At 36.3% G+C, this 14,180-nt stretch overlaps 1 long non-coding RNA gene across 20 annotated transcripts in view; it reads right to left on the reverse strand.

The window, feature by feature from the left end:
* The window catches only part of LOC144312061 (uncharacterized), a 123,838-nt gene that overhangs the window by 50,535 nt on the left and 59,123 nt on the right, over nucleotides 1-14,180 (reverse strand). For 9 of the 20 annotated variants that reach the window (XR_013377487.1, XR_013377496.1, XR_013377486.1 and 6 more), the window contains 2 exons: nucleotides 11,804-11,972; nucleotides 1,072-3,692 (listed from right to left, as the gene is read on the reverse strand). The exons of 3 other annotated variants lie outside the window; for them this stretch is intronic. This is a non-coding gene — a long non-coding RNA (uncharacterized LOC144312061). Of the gene's footprint in view, nucleotides 1-1,071; nucleotides 3,693-11,803; nucleotides 11,973-14,180 lie in introns of those variants that run through there. 8 more of the 20 variants (XR_013377498.1, XR_013377493.1, XR_013377484.1 and 5 more) reach the window with 3 other exon arrangements.

Raw genomic sequence — 14,180 nt, forward strand, 5'->3', positions numbered from 1 at the left:
AAGAAACTTCCTCTAGGTTACTTCCAAACATCCCAATGAGAGCCTAATGAGTTTCATGGAAGAAAGCCCCCACATGAGTGAGAAACCATCTATGTCTGCATTTCCTGGGGGTTTCACACTCTCAAACTAATCCACACTCCAGTGTTAACTCTGTTAGCAGTTCCCTAAACCTTTCCAGGTTAATCCTTCAACTGATTTACATGGAATTCAGGGAGTCTTTCATGTCCGTTTCTTTTTCCAATGACAGTCTCTCTTGGGTTGCCCGATTGGCTGTTTGCCCTGTGACCTCAGATGACCAATGAGTATATGAAAGTCCTTTACTTGAAGCTTGTGCACCTTTTCTCTTATAGTTTTAGAACAAAGCTCTTTTCAGCCCTCTGCCCCTCAGTGCTGAAACCAGAAGTCCCCAAAACATCCCAACCAAGGAAGATGTAAGCCACAAAAATTATGACTGAGCTGAGCTATAGATGCAGTCCTCAATAAACGTTTAGTATCATTCTTCTAATATATGGTGTGCATATATTAGTTACAAAAATAACTTCTTTTGTAACTAATAACTTCAAAAATATATATAGTTACAAAAATATTGATATAAAAATAATTTTGTAGCACATAAATGTCCTAAGAGTTCTGAGGAAATCAAGACTACTTCCAGTTGTGCCAAGTTAAGACATAGTTTCATGTGAAATTTAAATATTTGATAAAGACTGAAATAATGTTTGGTATTAACCAATGCTTATGATTATTTTACTTAATTATTATAATTATTTATGACCTCTTTTCCTAGATACTCTTACCTTATTATCTATTTTTTTACTCTCCCAAAATCTTGATTTAATAAACTAATATGAACAATGAGGAGAGGAATAAAATACAGAGTATACTTTATAGCTGTAATGCAATCAATAAAAGAATCACTCTTAAAATGTATTTACATCTAAATCAATAGTTGATGGAAATTTCAATGAAAGAGTTGAGAAGTCAAATGAAATTTTGGATTAAGTAAAATAAAAAGCCTCCCACCAACCCTCTCTCTGATGTGTAGAATAAAAATAATTGCATAAAAGTTGCTTTTATTTAAAATAAAACATTTTATTTAAGTTACAATTTGTTCTAGAGTAATGTCAAGAGAATGATGAGCCTGCACACACATTCTATTGGATTAGCCATTCCTTTTCATTGCTAAACACCCAATTTTGGTTTCAACACATAATTTTTTCCAGAGAAAATAATTCATGCAAGATTTTATTTAAAAATTTATATTGTAAATACATACTTTCCTTTTGAAAACTCCTCAGGAAATATAGAATAAACGATAAAAAGTACATGCAATCCTATAATTCAGTGACACACATGTGAAGAATAGTCAAATTTCTTGCTCTAAATAACAGTGATCTTTTGCCTTCTGGTATGAAGGACTAACCTTCACCAGAACTCCCTCTAAATTCCTTTCTTCAGTCAACAATTCTGAAAACAAAACATGGCGGACAGATGGGTTAGAGCACTAAAAAAAGAACTTTACAATATCTGTCTGAGTAAAATCAACCAAAGTTGCTGGTGGTAATCTACACTTTTATTTCTTTCTACTATAAAGTTCTTTCAATAAAGTTCTTTCTACTATAAAGTTCTTTTAATTTCCCATGCTTAGACATTCTCCTTATTCAACTATTCAAATAAAGTATCTAATTTTTTCTAGTTAGGTCTTAGAAAATTACTAAAAGTTCAGTACAACAACAATATGCAAAGATATAACATTTTCTAACCTTTATTATATTGTATATATATTGAGAGATATATAACTATACTCTATGTGTATATGTTCACATATGCACGTATTATATGGCTATAATATATTTTTAAACAATAGTGCAATATAAGTAAAATTTTGTAAATTCTTTTAACAGACTGAACACCTATACATATGCGAGCAGGTGTGTGTGTGTATATATATATATATATATATACACACATATATATAAATAAATATGATGTATATGTATATATACATATATTTTTATATGCACACATACTTTTTAAAGCAAAACGTAGCAATACATTGTATATATTGTAAATTTAAAGTTTATTTTTATTTATCAGCTTTGAGATTGCTTCCTTCATGACAGAGGATGAAAAAGTCGAAGGAGCTAATATAAATCACTTGTTAATGCTGGAATTTGCTTGATTATCTTCTTAGGATAAATGTTTACTCATATTATTAAGGTAATACATATGCTTTATATTGAAGTATTTTTATGTATTACCAATATATCCTCAAAAAGTATTTACCTATTAAGAATCTCAATTATAAAGAAGAGGAAGGGGTGCCTGGGAGGCTTAGTCAGTTAAGCCTCTGACTTTTGACTTTAGATCTGATCATGACCTCAGGGTCCTGGGATGGAGCCCCATGGTGGGCTCTGCACTTAGCAGGGAATCTGCTGGAGATTCTCTCTCTCCCTCTCCTTCCACCCCTCCCCCTGCTTACATGCACTCTCCCTTTCTCTTTCTCAAATAAATACATTTTTAAAAAGAAATAAAGAAGAGGAGGAAAAGAAGAGAAATGGAAAAATAATAAACATTTCCTAATATAAATTAATTTCTGGTAATTTACTGATGGGTAATTGGAGGCATAGGGACTAAGAGTGAACATGCGGAAAAAAGGAAAAGGAGGGGCAATTTTCTATGAAGCATTTCTTAAAGTAAAACACAAAATACAAGGAGGATGATAACAGTGTTTGCTAAACCATTTTGTCTCCAGCTTTTCCATCACAATTTTCCACCACAATCCTTTTTTGAAAAGCATTTTTTACTTTAGTGATTTCATTTTTGTGAACAACAATTTGCTGAACTATAACTCAGGGAACACTCCCTGTGAAGCCAGAAGCATAAGTAGTAAGTAGAAGTGGTAAGCTAAGAGACAAGATATTTCAATCTACAGGAGGACAATATTTTTAGTGAAAATCAACAAGAACCTGTTTCATTGTAGCAAAAGGCAATACTGATTCCAGACAAATCCTAACAGCACAAATGTTATGATTGCTAACACAGAATCTGAAGGTGGGGATCTAATATTATAAAAGCAAGTAAGTTGTTATACAAAAATATATGTCTGTGAAAATATGAATATGTTATTTTGATATGGAATTATTTATAGGCATAACATATTTCTCTATAAATCCCAAAACCCATGCTGGTTGTTTTCTGCAACAGCAAATACTAGGCTTCTTGTATCATCTGGGACTATTCAGTTCATTCTCTTGGATTAATGCTATTAATAATTTTGTTTTCCTTATCTAAATAACTAAAATGAAGTTTCCATGAGTCTGAGCATGACATGATGAAACTATAAATCTTGGGCTGTTCACCAGTGTTCATGGAAGTATCGTGGCGCCGACTTTGAATTACCAAGATCTGCTTTCCAAGGTTAGAGTGAGAAATAATTTTATTTTACTTGCAGCATAGGATGTACTGAATAGAATCTACATGGCTGCCCTGCACACACAGAGATGCTCTTCCTGTGTGCAGAAATAATTGCAAATGCCATGGAAAAGCAACCTTCTCCTAAGTAGAGTTGATGTTGTTGCAATAAGACTGACTGTTGGAAAATTGCGGAAGGAACATTGCGGCTCATTTACATTTACTCACTCAATGATTCTGAACAGGACTGTTGTAGGTTCCGTGGTACAGACAAGGTCCTTAGGTATGCAAGATGATAAAGCAAGAAAAAGAGTGCAATCATGAACATAAATATTTTCTTTGGTCACTCCATTATAGAAAGCCAAAAAGAATATTTATTTGGTTTTACTAATTTTACTATTTACAGGGTTATTATTTTCTAACTATGATAACCATATAAATTATATAGCATTATCATCAAAGAGTGTATTTTTTTACAGTTTATATTTTATTTTCGAACCCCAACCACAAATATCCCATATTATAATTTTATAAATAAAATATGGACACTGGTTCATAAGATCATTACAGTATACATTCTGATATTAAGAATTTTAAGAGAATTTTAAGAGAAGCATTCTTTAAGGAACAATAACCAAAAAAACAGACATTCTTTTCAGGACATACTACACATCAGAAGACCATTTTGGGGTGAGAAAAAATAACAGGTACGAGGATAGTCTCAAAAAAAAGACTGGCAGCATGATAGCTCATGTGACTGAACAAGTAGTGGCTGATTCAGGATAGGACTAAAAGTATCTATTCCCTTGGTTGGAAGGAAATTAATCTCTGTGCATGGTTAGGATCCTATGCAGGTACAGAGTAGAATGGTGGCTTCGCAGTGGTCTGTTTTGTATACACCACAGCATTTGTTAACTCATTGCTGTGTATCTGTAGCTCGCTGGGGAAACTGTGAGCCTAGACTCTATGTGACCTCTCTTTGAACTGACATTTGTCTTCATTGGCACCTAAATGTCTAGCAATGAAATTATACAGCAGAATGACCATGTAGACCTTTGGAAAAACAAACATATAAGCAGCACCATTTTAAACCATGTACCCTTCAATGAACAGATGTCTAAAAAGTCCCAGGAATGGTACAAAAATTAATGCTTCGTGACTCATTTAACTTAATATTGGTTGATTTAATGTTGGGATATGAATAAAAATAATTTATTTTATTTACATTTTATCTTTTAAGGTTTTATTTACTTATTTATTTGAGAGAGGGAGAGAGAGTATGCACAAGAGAGAGAGCCTGAGGAGAGAGGCAGAGAGAGAGGGAGAAGCAGACTCTCCACTAAGCAGAGAACCAAATCCAGGGTTCTGTCCCAGGACCCCAGGATCATAACCCGAGCCAAAGGCAGACGCTTAACCCACTGAACCACCCAGGTGCCCCTATTTACACGTTAATAAAGAAAAAACAAAATTATACCAATAGCTGTAGAGAAAGTACAGTTCAACATCCATTAATGATAGTAACTCTGAGCAAAATGTTGATACATTAGAACTTTAATCTGATAAGTATCTTCATAAACCTACACATATCTTCATAAATCTATCTATCTATCTATCTATGAAAATTGAAAGCATTCCATTTACTATCAAAAACAGGAAAAAGATGTGCTTTACTATCACTTCTTTTCAGTATTTTAATATAAGTCTCAGGAAGTCCTGAAATCAAGAAAAAATATGCAATAATTAGAAAGAAAGAAAGAATAGATATTATTACTGGTAATAATATTGGGCACATAGAAAATCTCAAGTTGAATTTTAATATACATAACAACTGTTAAAAATGCAATTATATGAAAAGTTATAATTTGCAAACCCCCAAATCAAGGAGAAAATGACCTGGGAATAATGCTATTAAAATCTGTGTAGCAATTTATCAAAAAGGTTAAAGCTTTAAATATATACTAAGAATATATTGTTAGATTCCAATTATCATCAAATATTTCTATAAATTCACACATTTCAAAAACAACACCAATTTTGGTGTTTTACATTACTTAAGCAATTAATTCTAAAATATGTGAAAGAGTCAAGGGTAGCTAGGATCATCTTAAAAAAAAGAGAAACCATGAAAAAATGTTCGTTAGTAGATATCAAGGCTAATAGACCTAACATAATTGAGTATGTCTATTGGAACAACGGTAGGTGAATTGATATATGAGACAAATTGCAGATTTCTGAAACATGGCACTCGTGTTTACGGGTCCCTCATTGGGCCACATCTGACACCCTAGATAAAGGAAAATGAAAATCCATTCATAAATGGTGCTGGGAAAGGAAAGAGGATGAATGATAATATAAGCTACATCACATTTTAACACAAAAGCAATTCCTAATGAATTACAGATACAGATGAGAGAGACAAACTATAAAACATTGTCAGAACATATAAAATGATGATTGGCTTTTTCTTGCTGTTTTCCCTCCCACCTACCTGAAAACTCCTTAAAATCTAAACTTAGTTGGACTGCTTCAAGGGTTAATACTTATACCTTTTCTCTATCTATGTCCATTGCATTGGTTATTTCTCTGCAGACAGCTCCCAAACGCATATTTCCAGGCTGGAAGTCTCTCCTTGAATTTCAGACAATTTATTGCTCTCTTTACTCATGGTTAATGGCCATTGCAAAATAATATGCCTACAATCAAACTCCTCATCTCTATCTTCCCCCCAAAATTGTGTACACCCAAAGGTTCTCCAACCTTGATAGTGGAAAGTTGATCCTTTTAGTTACTTGGGTCAAAACTGTTTAGTTACCTTGAGTCCTCTCCCTCAGGCACTACTTGTAATCTCAAGAAACTTACCTCCAAACAGATTTTACAAACTCTCATCCATACTGATTGTATTTAATGAACTATTATTTAAGATCTGGAAAAAAGTGGACTACAGCTCATGCAATTTGCTGACATATTTTTACATATTTCTAGAATTTTGTTGCTTACTGAGTTACCATAAATTCAATTTTAATTGTGTCAGGAGCCCAGGTGGGAAGCACAGTGGACAGAGGGAAATAAAAATAAAATAAATTTAGTGTAAAATAAACACTAATAAATTCTTAATAGAGGAAATACTTGTTAAGTATGAATAGGTTAATTACACAAATTCATAAAACATAAACCAATCAAAACCTTTAACCAAGGGGGATTGGTAATTCATTCACTTATGGACTTTTTATAAAGCAAAACATGTAAAACATATAATGTTAATTGTTTTATTCCACTTTCACAGATGCAACATAAAGTGCTACCTTCCATTTTTGGACTTAATCCAAGTAAAAGTACATTTTACTATTTTTTTGGGGGGGGAGGGAAGGCTTTGTATTTTTTATTTATTTATTTATTTTTTATTTCTCTTTCTGTTTGGGCTCCAATTAAAGTCCCTGTATGCTTAATATCAAAATCATAATGATTAAATTTATTAGTTAGCCTGGCAGAGCTAAGGAAGAAATCCTAAGTCTGCCCATTCACCACATCTCCAAGGTACAGTTTTTAAACCTGAGCTTCATACAGATAATGTATATTCATCTTCAGACTAGTCTGGCCAGGCTCAGCTTCTGTGTCTGGCGCCTTGGTCCCAGGACTGAGCTGCCTGGGGTTCATCGTCCCTCCCACAGCTGTGCTGCAGACATTTGTAATTCTGCCTGCCTTCTACTTTTCCCTCTCAACTCCAGATTTACCCTTTGAAACACCTGCAGCTACTTCTACTAGAGAAATATGTTTTTTACCTAATTTGATGATTGTTCATAGAGGTCTATGTGACTTAAAAGTCATGAATTGGAAAGTTTATGAGTTCCATAAAAGGACCTTTATTAGTTGTTATTAGTTAATATAGAAATGGACTTTGTAGAATTAAGAAAATTGCAAGATATTTTATTATTTATGTATACACAAGTATGCCTACTTTTTCTCCAGAAAAGATTTAAGATATCTTATATATAAGCTGAAGGAAGAAATAATCCTCTCATAAAGTGGCACCTTTAATCTAGCCCCAGTCTTTGACTTTAGGAAATTCCCCACGTAGGTCCAAGTCAGTATAGACATCAAACATAGCTCCTTTCATTTTGTACTCTGATGTTCTCAGGGGTTCTGGGTTGCCTAATACAGATTCTGTAAGTTAATAGCTTCTCGTGGCAATGACTTAATGAACTGATTTTTAAATATTTTCATTTGAAATAAACACTACACTGACCAGCCTCTCAAATTGTTATAACAAGACAAGGAAACCAGCAAAGTCACAGACTTAAAAAAAAAAAAAAAAGAATATGCCTATGATCTTACCAGAAAAATAGGATCAGCACAACCAGAAATACATAAGATACATAATACATTATATATATAATTCATACATACATGTTTTATGCACACACACGCATAGTCAGTTGGCTAATGTAAAATGGCAAAAGATTTCATATATGCTTTTCTGTGCTTCTTTCATAAATCTAGGACCTCCAAAATCAGTGGACCTTTTAGCATGGTCATCCAAGAACCATTGTATGAAGGACTATCCCCTGGTATGATCTATTGTCTATCTCCCTCTGATTCAATACATAATATTAGAAAGGTATTCCCCAAATCCAGAGGCTTCATGTGCTGGATTTCATGGACATAATAATATCTAATTCTTTATATATGGTTTGAGAACAGGATCTGAATAGTGAGAGTTGCCTGGGGTTGGGGGTGATATTGTTATTTGTGTGGTTTTTAAAGATGTTATTTATTTATTTGAGCGAGAGAGTGAGCGCAGTGGAGAGGAGTAGAGGCAGAGGGAGAAGACTCCCCATTGAGCAGGGAGCCTGACTTGGGGATGGATCCCAGGTTGGGGGAAGGGTAGGTGGTATTACCATTACACTAGAAACATTTTGGTTTTGTTCTTTAATTGGAGAGAATTTCTGACCAGACATGGGAGAGCCACAGTGGGAAGTCTCCAAGTCATTCTGAGGGGAGAGATGGACAATCTGAGCTTTTTATGTTCTCTGCTCTGTCTCTGCCTCACGCACCTATTTAAAATAATGACAAGGGATGCCTGAGGGGCTTAGTCAGCTAAGCATCCAACTCTTGATCTCAGCTCAGATCTTGTTCTCAGGGTCGTGAGATCAAGCCCATGCTGGGCATGCAGCCTATATATATACATACATACATACATACATACATATATACAAGAGCAGCAAAAGAAAATAAAAGGAAATTGCAATCACAGGCTAACCCTGACCCTAAATTAAAATTGAATTACCGTCACAAAAATGTAAACAATTTTTAAAAGAAGTCGAAGGCAAAGAATTTTCAAAGAGAATCTAAGAGTGAGATGCCAGAAATGTAAGCATAAGTCTAGAATACATTTTGTAAATAAAAAGCTGAAAAAAATTGCTGTAAAATATCAGGAAAGGAAGATGAAATGGGCAATGGTTAATCACAAGAACTAGTATCATACAATTTAAATGACTATGAAGAGGAAAAAAATATGTATTTTAAAGGCAACAACAGAAGAGCTGTGAAAAGAAGAGAGCAAGATTATTTGCAAAAGTTTGCCTGGGGAATCCGGGTATGCAGTGAGCTGCTTTCCTGGCAGAGATGCTATGGGATAAAAGTTGAGGTTCTTCAGGGTGGAGAACTCTTCCCTTCTGGCCGTTTATTCAAAGTCCCAGGTGTAAGGACTCCTCGTTCCCTCACATGGCAGGAGAATTTCTCTTTAACAAATATAAACAAAGGTGTTCATTTCTAGGAGAATAATCTGAGCCTCTGCCAGGTGCCACCAGTTACTTTGGAAAGGTAGGCTTTGTGTTTGTTGAATCTAGTGAAACTTGACCTGTGATTTCAAACAAGGAGATGGCAAGGGCAAGAAAAAGTATGAAAACTTTTTCAGAAGGTTTATGTGACCCTGCAGAGCATGGCATCTGCCCAACACTAGCCATGCTTCTTGCTCTGCTGATGTATTTCAGTTCTTTGAAACATCTTTCTTGCCTGGAATCCCCTATGGATATTCTATATCGTTCCCTCTGCTTAAAACATTTCCCTCCCATCCCTCCTAAATGGAACTTTCCATTTTCATATTTTAAAATAGCATAAAACTAGGAGTCACCTTTGGCCAACTCTCCTAGTTATAATACACACACACACACACACACACACACACACACACCTGCTAACTTCACCTACAGTTTCAAGCATGTTCATCTCTGCAGCTTTGGGTGTGATATATGATTGTCAAGCTCAACTAGGCATTTAGATCCTGGGAACTTCCACCTACTCAGGAACAGAGGTAAGAAAGAAACTAAAATATTGGTTCTTGCAATTCCACCCCTTTCTGGGACCTACAAAACTCTACACACACCTGAGAGGGTTGACTGCCAGAGGTGCAAAACCATGATGTCAAGATCACTATTAGACAAGACAGCTCTCAGGGACTGGTCCCAACTTGTGGGAAGGCAAGAGGAGCAGAGACCTGCCTGATTCAGCCCTATGGCCCTATGACCTCTCCACTGGGGTGCTGTTTACCATAACAGAACAAAGATACTGTGTTTTCTCTGTGTTTCCCCTCATGCAAACTCTGTAGTCTGTCACAGAGTCCTCTCTTAACCACAACTAATGCAAGCAAAGGGAGTATTTTTCTCTCTCAATGTCCAGGGTCCGTTCCAAATCAGTTGTATACATTCTGTGATCTGCATGGTAAAGGTTTTAATTTCAGAAATATGACAAACTAGGGTGCCTGGGTGGCTCAGTGGTTGAGATCTGCCTTTGGCTCAGGTCATGATACCAAGGTCCTGAGATCAAGTCCCACATCAGACTCCCTGCACAGAGCCTGCCTCTCCCTCTCTCTCTCTCTCTTTCTCTCTCTCTCTCTCTCTGTGTGTGTCTCTCATGAATAAATAAATAAAAATCTTTAAGAAAAAAAGGAATATGACAAACTAGATACTCTACGGGATCTGGCAACTATGATACAACTAGATTCTGGAGAATTAAAATGAATACATCACTTTCAGCATTGCTAGGCTAATAAATAAAGCAAAGAAAAAAATCTTGGACTCTCTTTTCTCCTACACACATACACCCTAGTGAACTGAGAAAAGAACATAACAGTGAAAGGAATATTTGCTTGCCCCTCTTTCCACCCACTCTTTCTCTCCTTTTCTCTCCAAGATCAAATTTGCCACGCATTTGACCGTGTTTAATATTATTTTTTAAAACCGAACTTTTGGCTTTGTTGACTCAGTTGTATCTTGCCATTCTATATCATAAATGTGTATACTTTATTCTCCCCTTTGTTCTACTTTATTAAAGTTAACTGTAGTATTTGTTTTGCTATCATCTAATTAGGTACATGGCTCATTAATCATCAGCCTCTCTTGTATGGTGGTAAATTAGATATTTGTTTCAGAATATTCATGTCTACCCCTACCACATCATGGGAGACAAAAGCTCTCCTTACTGCTTGACTTTGGCTTGGCTCTGTGACATACTTTAGTCAAAGGGACGGTAGCATATTGATACAAGCAGAACCTAGAAATGTGTTGGCTTGTGTGGGTTTGCTCCCACATACTTTCAGCTTCTTCATGAGACATGTTTCTCTTGAGCAGCCATGATCCCAGCAGGCCTCAAAATAAGTACTCACAAAAGTGTGCTCCTGAGTGACTTCTAGGCTAGATGCATGAAGCAGAGCCTCCCGGGCTAACTCAAAGACACATGAGCCCGAGATAAAGTATAGATCATTTTATGCTACATGATAATCAATGGGGTTTTAGTATGGATACATTCTGACATACTCATTTTCCAAAATAATCATTAAAGTCAATAAATTTCTTTGAATCTTTCTGGTTACAACTGAGATGCACATAGTGTCATCAGTACATAGGTTATTTTTAAAGCCATATGTGATAAGAGCATCCAAGTGTATAGAACAAAAAGAGAAAAAGGTAGGGCACCTGGGTAACTCAGTCAGTTGAGTGTCCAACTCTTGATTTTTGGCTCAGGTCATGATCTTGGGTTCATAGGATCGAGCCCCACATTGGACTCCACACTGAGTGTAGAGCCTGCCTGTGATTCTCTCTCTCCCTCTCCCTCTGACCCTTCCTATTTGCATGCTTGCTCTCCCTCCCTCTCTCTCTCTGTCAAAAAAAAAAAAAAAAAAGAAAAGAAAGAAAGAAAAGAAAAGAAAAAGAAAGAGAGAGACAAAGAAAGAACAAAAAAATGAGAAACAACAATTCTTAAGGTTTAGATCAAGTCAGAAGGACTTACTACTATGTGAGTATGTAATAGGCATTCACTGATTAAACAGTTAATGAATGCTGTGTTTGAAATGGTGTTTTTCTAAATTTGAAATTTCTTTAAAGATATGATCTACTTAGGGGCGTCTGGGTGGTCCAGCTGTTTAACTGCCTGCCTTCAGCTCAGGTCATGATGTCAGAGTCCTGGGACGGAGCCCCGCTTCAAGCTTTTTGCTCCGGGGAGAGTCTGCTTCTCCTTCTTCCTCTGCCTACCACTCCCCCTGCTTGTGCTCTCTTTCTTTCTCTCTGTCAAATAAATAAATAAAACCTTTTAAAAAAAGATATGATCTACCTCAAGAGAATACCATAACAAAATGAAATTTGTATAAACACACACAATGTAATCATAGGATTCATTATCATGAAAATAAAAGTTAAAGTCATAGCTGCTTGGTTAGCAGGTAACAGTACTATAGTTAATTAACCAGTTTGAATGGTTCCCACTATTGTTAGCTAATTTTATTTGTACAGTTATAACAAGTAAATCCCCTTGATCTGTACTCTCCAACTTCCTTCCCGTTGATACTTTTGTTTCTGGTGAAGGGAGACACTAACCTATCTTTCCAGATCTAGAAACCAAAGGAATAAATAAACAAAAAGCTGAATCAGCGCTGTAAATATAGAGAACAAGCTGAAGATTGCTACAGGGAAGTGAGAGATACAGGCTTCCACTTATGAAATGAGTAAGTCACAGGAATGCAAAAGATACAGCATAGGAAACACAGTCAATGCTACTCTAACAACCCTGTATGGTGACAGATGGTAGCTACACTTGGGAGTGTAGCATAATGTATAAACTTATCAAATCACTATGCTGTACACCTGAAACTGTGATGTTGTGTGTCCTCTCTGATGTGGGAAACAAAGGCAACAGAAAAATTAAATTTCCTCACTGCCTACAGCCCATTGCCAAGTCCTTGAAACAGGCAGAGTAACCTTCCTTTAGGAGCTCAGCTGCCTCAATATTGATACTTTGCTAAGAGCAAAAAGCAATCTTAGCCCAACCCCCAGGATCCTGTAAGTCTACTTTAATATATATAAAAATTCCTGGGGGATCCCTGGGTGGCTCAGCGGTTTAGCGCCTGCCTTCGGCCCAGGGCGCGATCCTGGAGTCTGGGGATCAAGTCCCACCTCGAGTTCCCTGCATGGAGCCTGCTTCTCCCTCTGCCTGTGTCTCTGCCTCTCTCTGTGTGTCGCTCATGAATGAATAAATAAAAATCTTTTTAAAAAATTCCCCTGCAAACTTCCTTTTATCTCTATGCTCCCATGTTGGCTACCATCCCCCAAGCAAGCATACAACCCACCGTTTTACATCTGAAAGTTCTCAGGACTAGGATTTTATTAGGCAGAAATAAATGACCTTTTCCCGACAATAGCTAGCCCCCTCAAGGGCCTGGAAACCTTGCTTCCAAATCCCTTAGATACTTACCTACCCCCCTCCCAACTTCAAAGTCCTCCAGGTGAGGACACATGAACCTGACACATGAGCCAATCAACCAGGTCAGACTTTGTTCTGGTTAGTACAGCAGTTCCTCACTGACTCAGTATTACAGACGACTGCTGGTTCTACCAAGAGACCAGAGCCATTCACAAAGCCCAGCCACTAAGGTAGGACAGCCACATCTGCAGTTAAGCACTTGAATTCAATATATGCTATTTTTGCCTGCGGATGTGATGTAGTTCATGGGTACTTCCTCAAGATGACATACCTGACCATAGCACTAACATCTGCATGAGGTAGTATTCGGCATGAAAACATGTGCTTCGATTATTCGACCAACTTTAAAGTTCAAAGAAATTTCTTATAGCACACCAGATACTTTGAATAAAATATTCTTCTATTGATTCCCCATAAATATTATGAAGCACCTAATGTGTTATGAAACTTCATGATATTTGCATAACCTCAGTTACTCTTATTATCATGTAATGGGTAGCTAATTTACAGGAAGGAAACGCTTTGAGATCATACACTGTCAAATTTTATTAAATCTCTTGGCATGAAAAATATTGTAAAATATGTTAATCAGTATGTTTATATGGCAAATACACAATAATAATGTCACACAAAAGCAAAAAATATAAATGTTAACTCCCCACTGCTGTCTGGTAAACGTCACTAATTTGGTTTTGTCTAACAGAATCAGATAATGATTAAAAGTCAATGCCAAACCTGGGGAGCACATGTCCCTTTTAAAGAGAGCAGGGTTTCTCAGTTCTGGTTGACTGTAGCCATATATGAAAGTGAGTCCAAAATATTCTACTTTGGGTATTTGCTGACCCTTCCAGAGGACCCCAAAATTAATATTTCTATTTGAAATATCTAGATTAAAAATAAAAATGCCAGGACACCTGGGTGGCTCAGTGGTTGAGTGTCTGCTTTTGGCTCAGGTCATGATCCTGGGGTCCTGGGATCAAGTCTCATATCAGGCTTGTCTCAGGGAGCCTGCTTCT

Source organism: Canis aureus, chromosome 4 (assembly GCF_053574225.1).
Source record: "Canis aureus isolate CA01 chromosome 4, VMU_Caureus_v.1.0, whole genome shotgun sequence".
Taxonomy (NCBI): Eukaryota; Metazoa; Chordata; class Mammalia; order Carnivora; family Canidae; genus Canis; species Canis aureus.